The following is a 14,557-nucleotide window of genomic DNA, read 5'->3' on the forward strand; positions in this document are numbered from 1 at the left end:
CAGGAGAATAAAGAAATAAGAGGTGTCATGCATAAGATTTAAATAAATAAAACGAGAAATTTAACTATAGAAAGAGATATTCATATCGAGAAAGCTTAAATTCAAGAGGGTCTTTAATATAAAAAAAATTAAAGTTAAAAATGAAGCTATTAAAATTGCAGAAATTAATTTCACAGATTTAATTTAAATTATAGGCTGGCTGAGAAAAAGATATAAAACATAAATTCCCTTGATACGGACCGAAGTCCGCATCTCGGGGGGAAAAAGGTAACCTGCCCGAAGGCTCGAGAAAAGAGAATGTATTAAAAATTACTTAAAAATTCCTTAACTGGTGTGGGAACAGAAAAGTTACAGCCAATTAAGTTCAAAGAGGAGGAGAGTTTGAAAATTAAAGGAAAGAGATTGGTTAGTTAGCCCCCTAAAAAATAAAAGAAGTAAAAAAGAAATAGGGGTTGGTTCTCACCCACAGAAAGAGCGATGACCACGTTGACCATGAGGGAGGTCAACAAGAAAGTTAAAATAAAATTGCTATATCGAAAAAAGGAATATAGTTTAAAGAAAAATTAAAGACTTAGGTAAAATTAAAGATTAAATTGTCCCTTTACATTAAGTGTAAATGTGACACTAACTAATTAGCATATTTGAGTTCATCCTCTCCAACCATTAGGAGTGATACCTAGAACGTGAAGATCCGATCATTAGATCAAAAGTTATTTTAGGTGGTTCTTTTTTTTATTTTGCTCACTGTACATGGATGTATAAAAAAAACAGTGATAACTATAAATATCGATTACGATTATACTGCAATCATTATCGATAACAAATTAAAAATATAATATCACGAATATTGTACGTCGTGATAATATATCAATACCATATTATTATGAGTGTTGCGAAATTTTATTTGGAATAAAATTATTGACCTAGGTAAAAATAACATAAATTGGGAAAACATCGCGATATATTTTCAATTGACTATATTTTTAAATTGACTGCAACATTTGACCGATTCCGCTACTTAATCTTAAAATGTAAATGAGTATAGCTATTGGAAAGATATTTATTTAAATTAATTTTCAAAATTTAAAAACTAGCAAATTTCGAACATAAAAGAGTTTATTCCACCAAAAGATAAGTTTTCAGACTTTTGAGATATTTATCAAAAGTAAAATTACATGATAAATAAAAACTATTTTACAAATTGTGAACAAAATTGTATTTTGGAAAAAATATTTACACATCAAGTTTAATCAGATTTGAAGATATTTTAACTAAAATTTTAGAGAACAACTTTCTCTTAAACGTCCTTACATCTCTCTAACATTCTAATTCTTACTTAATCTTTAAGTATAAATAAACTTAATTAATGGAAAGAAATTTTTAAATAAAATTAATTTTCAAATTTTTCAAAAGATTAAAATTTTTTTTATATAAAACTATTTATTCCGCCAAAAGATACGCTTTAATCAATAAACTAAGATGATACAAATATAAACATAATTTTATACTGATTACATCATGTTTCATAATCAAATGGTTTGACATATAAAGTTATCGAATACTTTTTTCCGCTTTTCTTTTTTTGGAAGTTCTAAAATATTCATCACAATAGCTCTACAAAAATAAGTCATTGTACGAACAAGTAAAATTAATGATTTTCTAAAAACAGAAAAAAGAGTAACCTTATGGAAGTAGAGCATAAAATAATCCAAACCTAAATTCAAACATCTTTCTACCCTTGACATTGAAATTAGAATAGATAGCTCAGAATTCAGAGGTCAGAAAACCGCGATATATCTTTACTACATTTTTTACTTTATTTTTATTATGCATCTCTTTTTTTTTCGACCTTATGGTCGCGTTTTCTTACATATTGTTTCAAAGAAGTAATTGTGTATTTTGAATTTAATCCATTTAAAACAAACTGTAGAAAGATTAATTATACATTTTCAATGAATGGGCTTAGAGGCATGAAGAAAATGAATTGTTTTATAAAATACTGAGTATTTTGGTAATTAATTTTACTAAGCAAAACAAAGGAAAGCACTTAACATAAAAATTGTAAAAAAGTTAATTATACAATTTCAATGAATAAAGGCATGAAAAATGCGAGATTTTTTTTCTCTATATGCTAAATAATTTGGTAATTAATTTTACTAGAGGAAACGTCAGAAAACACTCCCAAACAATTTGTAGAGAGGTTAAATATACAATTTCAATGAATGAAATAAGAGTCATGTAGAAAATAAAATTTTGCTTGAAATATTTAATGCTTATCAACGTATAGCAGTAAGAAATATAAATGATTTTATTAGGGAAAACAGTACTAGGGAAAACTAGTATTAGGGAAAACTAGGGGTATTGATCCATTTTCTACAAAAATATTTTTTACTTAATTTTTCTAAACATACTAAAAATTTTATATTGATCTTATTTAATTGCTTATAGTGTTTATTATCTGTTTACATTATTATTTTTTAACTTAGATTATAAACTGCTCTTTTTAAAAATATATTTATTTCCCCGAAGTTGGCCTGTTATACATAAGTAAGATTTCTCGTTTTTTTTTCGTCTTTTTTTTAAAAAAAAAATTTAAAAACTGTAGCAGCAAAGTTTTATAAAAATGATGCCCATTTAATAAAATGCGTTATTTTCACAAGGAAACGTGAATCTTTCCATAAGTAACACGCTTAAATATACAAGTAGTGGGTAAGCTGATGTTTCCAATNTAAATTATGACTTTATAATCTGTGACAAAATTTGATAAATGTGGTAAAATTTGGTAATTTCATCACGACATCTTAGAGCATGACATAAAATTATTTAACTCGGTTAAATTTACTTTTCAGGTTTTTTTATTTTATTTTTTACTAAATGTATGGTAGCAAGAATTATAATTTTGAAAACCAGAATTTCCAGTAAATCGGAAAGCCTGTGCTTTGCATAGAAAGTTTAAGCCAATTTAGATCATTTTAACAGATATTGTAAAAACGGATTTCGACAATATCGAAGCAACTTAATTTTTTTTAATTCCGTTGTTATATATAGAAAGTTTTGACCAATTTAGAATGAACATCAGAACAGAAAATGTAAAAAAAAAAAATGCACTTAGTTTATTTTGAACCAAAGCAAATTACTTTTTTTACTTTCGATGCTTTGTTTAGAAAGTATTTTTCGTCGAAAAACGATCATTACACTGAGGAAAAAAGTATGGTAGATACTACGTATATGGTAAATATACTACGTATATGGTGAATATGGTAAAATTTAACGAGTTTTTGGCTGTATGGCAACACCAGAAAGCTTGATAATTTTTGCCGAAGCGCTTTGGTAATAAAATATAATTATCAAAAATGTAAATTAATATTGTACTAAATGTAGAACTTGATATTAAATGTTTTATTATATTAAATTTATTCCTGCGTTATTTAAAATGCAAAACACATTAAAAGCCTTTAACAAAAATAATAAGGTACATAAAAGGAGTACTCTTAGCTATTATTTAACATGAATTTAGATATTGTAGGCTACCATATATTTGCCCTAAAATAAATCCTGTTAATTTTAATTAGATTATATTAAAACCAATAATAAATGCTTTATATTTTACAATAATAAATTGTAAATATGACATTCAATTCGTGAAAACCAATCCTCTTATATTTAAAAAACAATTTTTAAAAAAAATTATATGGTATTTGGTAAAAATGATATTCCTGATAATTACAGTTAATGACATATAAATGAATTGCATTTTATGCCAATAAAATATAGGAAAGTGATCATTATTTCCTATGTATATTTAATATAGAAAAGTGAGGCATTATTTCCTATGTATATTTAGACAAAATTGTAAAAAAAAAATCAGAATTGATTTGATAGATCTAATAGTTTTGACTTTATAAATATTTTATGAGTAAAAGGTAAAGCAAAAATTGTATATGTCATACGTGAAACCCTCACTTCTTCTAAACAATTAGTTCAAAGGACTATTTATATTGGATTTAGCGTAAAAAAATTATATTTGAAGCAATGTTTTATCTAGTCACTATCACTAATGTCAATTGCGTTAATTGGTATAAGTCAAAGTCAAAAAATAGTACTTAGTACAAACGAAACCTTTATAAATTTTATAACTGCCAAACAATTAAATCAGATTACTTGGTTCTATTCTTATTCGATTTAGCGTAATGATATACATAGGTAACGATACCTCATCTGTCTAGATAGCAATATTAGATACGTAAATAGGTATAAATGAAATACTGTACGTTTAATACATTAAACATAAATAACTTCTAAAATATTACTCACTCGCATTCAATGTTTAAAAAAAAATAGATAGCTATTTATAGATAGTTATAGAAATAGATAGTTATTTAAGTCTATCCTCTTTTAGCCCTTCAATCTTTTAGAAATAGAAAATGAAATTTCTTGATATCTTAGAATAATTTTCACATTATGGGCTAGAAATGATAATCCTTTTTATACCATGCTGCTACAATAATGTGATAATGAAGTGCTCAGAATCTTTAACTGCAGCTGAATAAAGATTTAAAAATGCACAAAATTAAACGAATATCAATCAATATTCTACAAGGTCTGTGATTTCCTTTTTCTTCTTTTACGAACGTCGTTGAGGAACTATGAGTTAATAGCCTCAGACGAGAAAAAAAATATTAGCCAGAAGTTAAGATAAATAACAAAAAATGGTAACCCATTACGCGCCTACGTCCGGGCAAATAAGCAACCCTATGGGCAACTGCTAACCATTAAATTGCCTATAGAGTTATGGATAGAGTGGAGGTAAATTGCTCATATTTTTCTCTATTGTGATAACCGCATTAAAAAAATATTTGCCACTGTTTAAATAATCAATGAATTTTTCTTTTTATGGAAATAAATTGTAATTTCTGAAATTCATTTCGATTGCATATAAATCACCTGCAATTTCCTTTCAAATAAGTTCACAAAACTTCCATCTAACATCCGGAAATATATCATACTTGCCATAAAAACTGTTGCCATTCATTTTTTTTTCTAAATAATATTTAGCTTAAATGCCAGAAGAAAAATAACAGCAACATGTTTGAGGATAAATGGAATATTTTTTCTTAACATCAACGTTGCTTCTTCTGTCTTTTCATTTTTTTTCTTTCTATCTTATCTCTTTTTTTTCTTTTCTTCTTTCTAACGGAACTGGAATTATGGGAAACCCCAACCAAGAGCGTAATATGACGTATTACTATATACATATCTGTGATTCGCAAAAAAAAAAAAGTTAGGAAAGAGTAGACTAAAGCAACTTTAATGTACATACTTGGATTTCCCATTTAGATTGCCTTTTTCTGCTTACGTCAGACCAATGGTCATTTTGTAAGAACAGGGTCAGAGAAACCGATTATTTATTTCCTTTATTGCTTCTAAATAGCAATTATTTCCAGCTATACGCGACTGGAAGAGAAATTAGATACCATACCTCTTAGAATACCTTTTTGTCGGAATTCAAAACAATAAATAATTAATCTGTGATCATCACCATCATTTTTTTTTTAATCGTAACTTAATGTTCTCAATAAGTAAAATGAAATTTTTACAATACTAAATATAAGATACGGAATGTGTAAACTAACTTTCGTTTTTTTTTTTTTAACTCGATAGTGATTTTATTAAAACTATATCTACCGTATTAATTTTTTTTCATATTGATCGAAAGTAGTTTTTCTTGAACTAACATAATATGCAGGAATCTTAAATAATGGAAGAAAAAATCTATTGCACTTAAACACAATTTGTTATATATTAGTTCGGATTTTATACGAATATTACTTAAATGCTAAGATATAATTTTTCACTTTTTTTGGTCACATTTCGCAAACTAGAGTCAAGCCAGACCGCCATTTTAAAATATTAAGTTTTCATGAACTCAAACATTTTCTTTTCCATTCTTGTCTTCTCATCCATCGAATAAAAACGTCATTAATTTTTTAATTCTTTCAATATAAATGCGTGGAATGTGCTGTTGTTGTTGTTACTAATGCCATTTGCCAATATCATCAAGCCTGCTATGTGAATGCAAGCGACTTTTAGGCAGAGGGTGCGTTTCTTAGTTTTCAGTGGCGCCATCTATGGCCAAGTATATGACTTAGTCTCACATACGCCATAGTCGGTTTTACAAGGAGGACCCATTCATACGAGTGATCAAGTGAGAGATCTCAGGTTGTGGTGTTTTGCTCGACATTATGTGACCGGACATTTTACATTCTTAGCGTTGTATCAGTTATTAAAGTCCAGACATTTCTATTCACCAAAATAGTTCTAACTGGTTTAGAATTATAGCATTGCCTCGAGTTTAAGGCACTTGGCAGTGAACTGTTGGGCCTATTTCAGGAAGCATGGAATAAGTGCTTGTGGTAGTCGAGTACCCTTGAAAGCAGGGTCTACAACAGTTCAAAGTTTCTAGGAAAAAGAGACATTTTTTAATAGGCAGCATGTTACGGTATGGAAATAGGCGTAACAGTTTCTTACTTTTAGAGAGTTAAGTAAAAACAATTAATATTTTGATTGGTTGGTTCCAATGCCACTTGCCACACGGGCAAGCCTGCTTGGTGAAACCGAGCAAATTTAAGGCAGAGTGTGCGATTCTTGTATTTTCAGTGGCGCCCTCTATGGCTAAGAATTCGACTTCTGTCACATCATACGTCACACCTGTTTATAAGGCGGACCCATTCATGCATCCATTCATTTATCCACAAATCGTAATTTTGACCTGAATCAGAGAACGATCGATCTCCAATCCAGTATCCCCAGAGGTATTGATTTGTTATGAGAACATGGAGGACTTTGCTACTCGACAAAATTTTAACGTGTATCAGTCACCAACTACACGGGGAGTCTTCGGACGGCGGGGTTCGAACCCACGAACTCTCGGACATGGACCCAGCGCCCTACCGACCAGGCTATCCCGGCCCTTAATATTTTTCAATTAACAATAATCTTAAATAATTAAAAAATAAATAAGTAAACAAAAAGGATTAAATAAATAAAGTGAGCAAAGGTATGATTTACAATTTTATAGCACATATAATTAAACAAGCTAAAAAATACAACAATTATACAAATTACATTTGGAAAAAAAAAATTTCCATGGTAAAAACTATAAACAGGTAAAATTATACTAAAATACTGGGGTCTAGTTATAATCTTTAGGCGCTGTAGTGACGGAACACCTGAACCCCGTCTTGAAATCCGAAAGAGTCAATGAGTCTTANAGTTAATTCTCCATTTACTTCTATACATGCTTTGCTGTTATCATACATATCTTTGATTATGTTAATATATTTTTCTGGTATATTATAAAGACATTATGCATTAATCAACTTTAAAAATAAATAATTGAAAGAAAAAAAAATGTGCCATTCCACTGAAGTGTTTGACTTGGAAAACAATAATAGTTTTTTATACACCTTCAGAACATTAAACAAGTTCGTATCATTGTTCTGGGCTATTCCCAAGATGTTGCTTTAACTAGAGCATGGAGTAAGAAATGACGTAAGGAAAGTTCTGGAAACACCGAGTGGCAACTTGTTTCCAGTTTATATAAACACTGAACTTAACTTCTTGCTAGAGTAATTCCACAACAAGAACTGAGAACAGGTTCACGCTAGAAGCTGAAATTGAAGTTTTATCTAACACTGTTTAGTTCCAGTTGAATAATGACTCATCATCGGCACTCAGTAAGTAGAGTTTAATGTTTCGTAAAATATATTGAAATTCTTTAACATATTTCGAATTTCTGCAATGAACAAACTAGATGCATTTTTCGAATTTTCTAGAATGTTGAGAGAATCGGCATGTTAAGATAGTTTCAAATTTCATTTTTTTTAAATCATTAATCAATTTTTCTCCAGAATGCAGTTATTACATATTCATCCATTAGTAAATATGGTGGGTGCATTATGAAAAAATACTTTTATAAAAAGATGAATTTCTCTATCATTATATTAACAAATATCAAAAGATTAATTTTATTTTCGACGATCATTAACGTGCTATGATGTATTTTTATATTTTTTAAGTTATTGTAATATTTAACAGATAAAGATAGTTTCAATTTTAATTTTTGATACTTTTAATCAATTAGTTTCCAGATGGTAACTATTATATATTTATGTATTAATGGATGAAAGAATAGTGATGGTGGCTAACTTGGAAAAAATGCTGAATTTTTTTTATTATTCAATGCATTTTTGAATTATATAAAATTTTGAAAGCTCTAACACATTAAGATAATTTGCCTTTTTTCATTTATGAAATCATTAATTGTTCCTAGATTTTAACCATTATATATTTATCTACTAATGAATATAAGAGTGAGATGTGGATGGATAAATTGTTGAATCTCTTTACCACATTAATTAACAAATATTAATTAAAAAATATTAATTTTGTTATTTTGTTTTGTTAATATTAATTAAAAAATATTAATTTTTAATTGTTTAATCTAATTTTTATTTTCCTTTCTATAATTGCTAATATACTACAAAACATTTTTTAGTTTTCTAAATAATTGTAATCCTTAAGAGATAAAGATCATTTTATTTTTAATATCCGAAATCCTTAATCAATTCGTCACCAGTTATCGACCATTATATATTTATCCATTTGTAGATATAAAACTGAAAAAGAGCAATTAATAAAATGTTTAAGTTCTTTACTGTTATAAAAGGTTTAACAAATTTCAAAAACATAATTTTAATTTCTGCAATCTTTAACAACATATTTTGGCATTTTTGAATTTTCTAAAATATTAAAAGATTAATAATTTCCTTCTTAATCATTAAATTCCCTAATCATTTTGTCTCCAGCTAAGCGACAATTACATATTTATCCATTTGTTGTATCCATTTGTAGATAAAATGTTGAAGTTCTTTATCGTATTAAAAGATTCAACAAACATCAAAAACATGACTTTAATTTCGGCAGTCTTTAACATACTTATGCATTTTTGAATTTTCTAAAAGATTAAAAAATTTATGATATAAAGATGGTTACCTTTTTAATCATTAAGATTATTAATTCGTCTCCAGCTTGAGACAATTACATATTTATTAATTTGATGTATAAGTAAAAATAAGCTATACTCAGATAAAATGTTGAAGTTCTTTATCGTATTAAAAGATTCAACAAACGAAATGTTGATTCAACAAACGAATGAAATGTTTATTATTAATGTTTATATATAAAATGTTAATTATAATAAAATATATTATAAAATATATACATTNCGTACTAAAAGATTCACCAAACATCAAAAACATGATTTTAATTTCGGCAGTCTTTAACATACTTATGCATTTTTGAATTTTCTAAGAGATTAAAAGATTTATGATATGATATAATACCTTTTTAATCATTGAGATTATTAATTCGTCTCCAGTTTGAAACAATTACATATTTATCCATTTGATATATAAGTAAAAATAAGCTATACTAAGATAAAATGCTGAAGTTCTTTATCGTATTAAAAGATTCAACAAACGAAATGTTGATTCAACAAACGAATGAAATGTTTATATATAAAATGTCAATTATAATAAAATATATTATAAGATATATGCATTATATTATATATTATAATAAATGTATTATAATTTATATATAAAATGTTAATTATTAATGTTTATAATTAGTAATATGCTATCATAATTTTTTAAAATATTAAAACAAAATATAACATAACTGTATGGTTTTATTTTTGATTTTTGTTATTTGTTAACAAGAAAGTGATATAATTAATATACTTGAGTAAAACTTAATTTTCTGTAAGATAACTTTGATAAATATACCACTTATTTTTATTAACGACATAATCTATTTAAAACTCAATTTAATCATCAACAATCGTACAACAATCTCAATTTAATCATTCAACATAATCTATTTAAAATTTCAAACAAAAAGGGAAAAAATTTCATTTTTAAGACTTAGTTTTTTTTTCCTTCTAACTTTTCTTTTCTTTTTTGAAAATTTTTGTAAGCGAATGTGAGATTTTTTTTATACTCTTAAAAAATGTGGAATCTACTATTGACTTTAATTATACACCTATGATATAACGAGGTAAGGGAAAATGAAAATAAATAAATTAAAACTTCATTAAAAACTTGTTTCCGTAAATACACTGCCTACAGTTTAAGAAATTCACGATATTTTGTGTTTTGATAGTGTACTTATGGTTTCCTAATTAGTTATGGACTTCTAATATAATTATTAATTTACTTTTTTTACAAAGAGTAACCTTTTTAACAGATGTTTAACATTTTTATTAGTTTTATAATTAATTGAGAAACTAAATCATGCTATTTATATTTTAATTGTTTGCCAACTAATACGTCTACTTNATTAATTTACTTTTTTTACAAAGAGTAACCTTTTTAACAGATGTTTAACATTTTTATTAGTTTTATGATTAATTTAGAAACTAAATCATGCTATTTATATTTTAATTGTTTGCCAACTAATACGTCTACTTATACTGAAAGTTCTTATTTCATGTCATATAAAATGACTTGTTTAAATAATTATTTTTATCATAATTACCTGATTACTGAAATTATTTATAAATAGTAGTAGTAGTACGTCAGTTACGTCACACTTGAACTACAAAATGAGCTATTGGCGACGGTACCAAACGAAAAGTACTGCTGACTCTGGAGAATTGCGATTTTTTAAAATGGAATAGTTACTAAAAAATTTGAGGTAGTGGAAGAAAATAAAATGATTTTCTTAACGATTTATCAAACCAAACTATTTAATCCTAGGGGGACCGGGAGGAAATGTCATTTCGGTGCATCTGATATTTGTCATAAAGATTTTATTTTTAATCAATAATGTATTCACCTCGTTAGCCACAACCTTTCAATGCGGAATAGAAAATGAATTGGTTTTTAAGACAAACGAATATTTAATGCGCCGAAACGACATTACTCTCCGGTCCCCCTAATATTTTGTTGAAAACACAAACTAGTGATAGTGCCATCTATTTATAAAATGAGAGTAATTGTTAAGAAGGTAAATAAAGAAGTTCTACTCTCTCTGTTAAGTTTATAAACGGAAAAACTCATAAATTCTATTATATCTTTTGCAATAAAAAGTGTTTCTACAACAATTTTGGACCTATCAAAGATTTAAAGAACAATTTCACGCATCTTGGATAATGTAATAATTATATAATTTGTAATTATATAATTTGTAATTATATAATTTGTAATTATATAATTTGTAATTATATTATTTATTTTTTACAGATTGGATTATAAGTTTTTTAAAAAAAATGACCCGACACTCATACTTAAAATAGTTAAATCTCGTAACCGTAGTCACCGCCACTGCTCCAGAAGAATAACTAGAGGAGTTCTTTGCATAGACAAACTATACTAGACCTTGCATAGTCGGGCGACAAACGGTTCTGATAGGTCGGTATCCTGCAGTTATAATGAAAAAGTGACCTTACGGTAAAACAATTTAACAACGATCGATATCGATGTAATATTATAAAAAATTTATAATATACAACGACGCGAAATAAAATAATGGCTTTCATACCCTACGTCGGATGTATACTTCTTGTATAAATGCCCCTTTAAAGACGATTGTATCCACTGTATGGGGAAAAAACAGCTTTTGGATGAACTAAAAAACAATCAAAATCTATAAATACAGTACAAATAAACAATCAAAATCTATAAATACTGTACGAATAATACAAATAAACAATTAAAATCTATAAATACTTTTTGTACAAACGTTAATTAGCGTTATTTTGTATGAGTCAAATCTTTTCCTACAATAATAATAGAATTTCACAAAGAAAAAAAAGTAGTAATAAAGGTAGTTTTATTGTCTTTAGTAGTTAATTGGATACTCTATCAACAGAATGTTTTTAACCTTTTCCCCCTTCGCTCCCCTCTGTAAAATTGTAGTATTCTTTTTCATAATTAACTATAATTAATTTGATACTTCTTGATCTATTAAATACAGTTGCATGTTTTATAAATTCACAATTTATTTTTTTCTTTCTTATAATTCGGTATGGAATTTTAGGAAAAATTAACCATTCATGTAATACTTTTTTTTTTACACTTGAAGAAAAAATCCTAAACACGTACACATATTTAGATCTAAGATACTAAATAAAAACGTGGAAAAAGTTAGTATTTATTATGCTTCGTGCAGAGTTGGTTTTGTTATAAAAGTAATAAATAAATAATAAAATATTACCCATGTTTTGTCTAGGAAGAATTGTTCCTAATTTCCCCGGCTAACCCTACATCATAAAATCGATGTCTTTCTTAAATATCAGTTTGCCTGAAAAATCGAAGAAAATTTATCTTTTCTTTAGAATGAGAAGATAGAAACTGACGTCATAATACATAGAATCAATTTTATAGTCTATAGTGGCCTTAAAAAAAAATTCTTGACAAGTTCAAAATTGCTCCAACTGTAAAGATTTCGTAGTCAACAAAGGAAATTTTTTTTAACAAGCTCAGTGGAGAAGGCGTGAACTTTTTATCGGAAGCAAAGCTTACTGTCAACCAAGCGAATGACCAAAATATAAATATCTTCTAAGGAAATACAGGTTTTGAAACGTTCTTGTTCCTCACACATACACAAACAATCTAAGTTCATAACGTTATAGTGCTGGTTGAATCTGAAGCTCTATCATGGATTCGAATATCAGCAAAAGTTAAGACTGATATTTATATTAAACATGAAACTGTTATTAAGGTTTTTCGAAGCTTTTTCGCCAAGGAAAATAAAGTACCATAGTTTAAGCGTTTTACCCTTGAAGCAAAGTCATAATTTTAAACTGTATATGTGATTTTGCTGTTAAGAACTATCTGGATTTTCGAACGAACAAATAACTAAAATATTTTAAAAGTTATTAAATGTTTTTAAAAAACGTCAATTTTTGGAGACATTTTTTCACCTAGGTAAAAATTATCAAAATCAATGCCTCATTCCCTTTTAGAAAATTTTTTATGAGCCCAAATAATGCAGCATTGGAGTAAGTTTCTAAACATTGAAAAATTAGATTACAAGCGCTTTTCATTTTCTTAAAACTGTGGCTTTTTTATATATTGGCGTCTTGCGCCATTTTCAGATTAAACATAGACGACACTGGCTAAAGATAGGTTAAACTTGACCTAACGGTCACAAGTAACTATTTCAAACTCATATCAGTTATGAAAATAGCATGTTATTCACAAATAAGCATCATTTCATGCTATGACAAAATCTTCGAAAAACAGCCTTAAAGAGGCTTCACCCATAGCTCTTTGTCCTCTTGTTCATACAACAAATGTTAGGTTTTCCTGGCTAGACAGCATTTTCTCACTGCATACGATTTTTTTCGCATGTGAATGAGAACCAGATTGGTAGAAAAAATTTACCCGCCAAAAATTCATGCGTGAGAAAAATCACACCCAGTGAGAATGGCCTTTAAGAGATTTTATTCTTTTCATAGAATATCCCATAGATTTTGCTAATCCATAAAGGGAAAAAAGAAGTCATACTGATAACTGTAAGTGAATAAGAGAGATGCAGTGTGGTTCTGCAAAATCTGTGTTACAAATATTAGAAAAACAATTTAGAGTACAATAATATTAATATATATATTTTCTTTTTGTGTAGGGGCTTCTTGCTTTCGTCGTTTGCGTCTTTCTCATCTTATCGACCGTAAACTGTCAAGACCAAAAGGCGACAACAAATGAGGGATCCAGGACAGAACCAAAAATGTTGCGGGCCCATCTAAGCGGTGGTGCACAGCCTAGGTTTGCAGACTACCCTCTACTCTATTCTCTAGGAATACAGAGGCATCGATAATCACAACAACGATATCAACCAGCGATTCATCTAATCATGTCTCACAATTCCCTTGCCCTTATACAGCAGGACTGTAAGGACAACCCTGCCATCGTACCTATAACCAAAGACTTAATGCGGAGAGCACCACCAAGTTATTAAAATCCGGATTATGTTTTTAAGATTTATTATTTATATTACGTACATAAAATGATATTAGTTGTATCAAGTGCAATATGTTTATTTGTCAATAAAAGTTTTGTAATGTGCGTTTAGAACATTTTTATGAATTAAATTGTACTGACTATAAATATTTCAAAATTATTGGATATTAATTTAAGGCGTATTATATTACTGCTTTATTTTTTTTATTAGTTTTAAAAATAATCAAATTTCGAAAAATTGTAACTAGAGTTCACATGTTATGAACTACCACTTCATTTTGCAAATAGAATCTTGTTTGATTCGATGTGCTGACAACCAAAACGCGCAAAATAAAAGCGAGAATTGAGTTGAATGCAGGGTTTAATGACACAGAGTCCAAAATAAAACATTCTGCACCAAACAAATGTTTTTAAAACAAATCAGTAGGTAAAATATGTGCTACAGGTACTCTTACTACAATGCATGAAACTCATAAACAGTAAAAGACGAAACACGTGCATTTAACAGCGAAATTGTAAATGCGATGAAA

At 27.8% G+C, this 14,557-nt stretch overlaps 1 long non-coding RNA gene across 1 annotated transcript; it reads left to right on the forward strand.

The window, feature by feature from the left end:
- Nucleotides 1-7,406: 7,406 nt before the first annotated feature.
- Nucleotides 7,407-14,132, forward strand: LOC107443009 (uncharacterized). The gene is made up of 2 exons (XR_001583946.2): nt 7,407-7,736; nt 13,693-14,132. It is a non-coding gene; the product is annotated as an uncharacterized lncRNA (long non-coding RNA).
- Nucleotides 14,133-14,557: the final 425 nt, after the last annotated feature.

This window comes from Parasteatoda tepidariorum, chromosome 10 (assembly GCF_043381705.1).
Source record: "Parasteatoda tepidariorum isolate YZ-2023 chromosome 10, CAS_Ptep_4.0, whole genome shotgun sequence".
NCBI classification, from domain to species: Eukaryota; Metazoa; Arthropoda; class Arachnida; order Araneae; family Theridiidae; genus Parasteatoda; species Parasteatoda tepidariorum.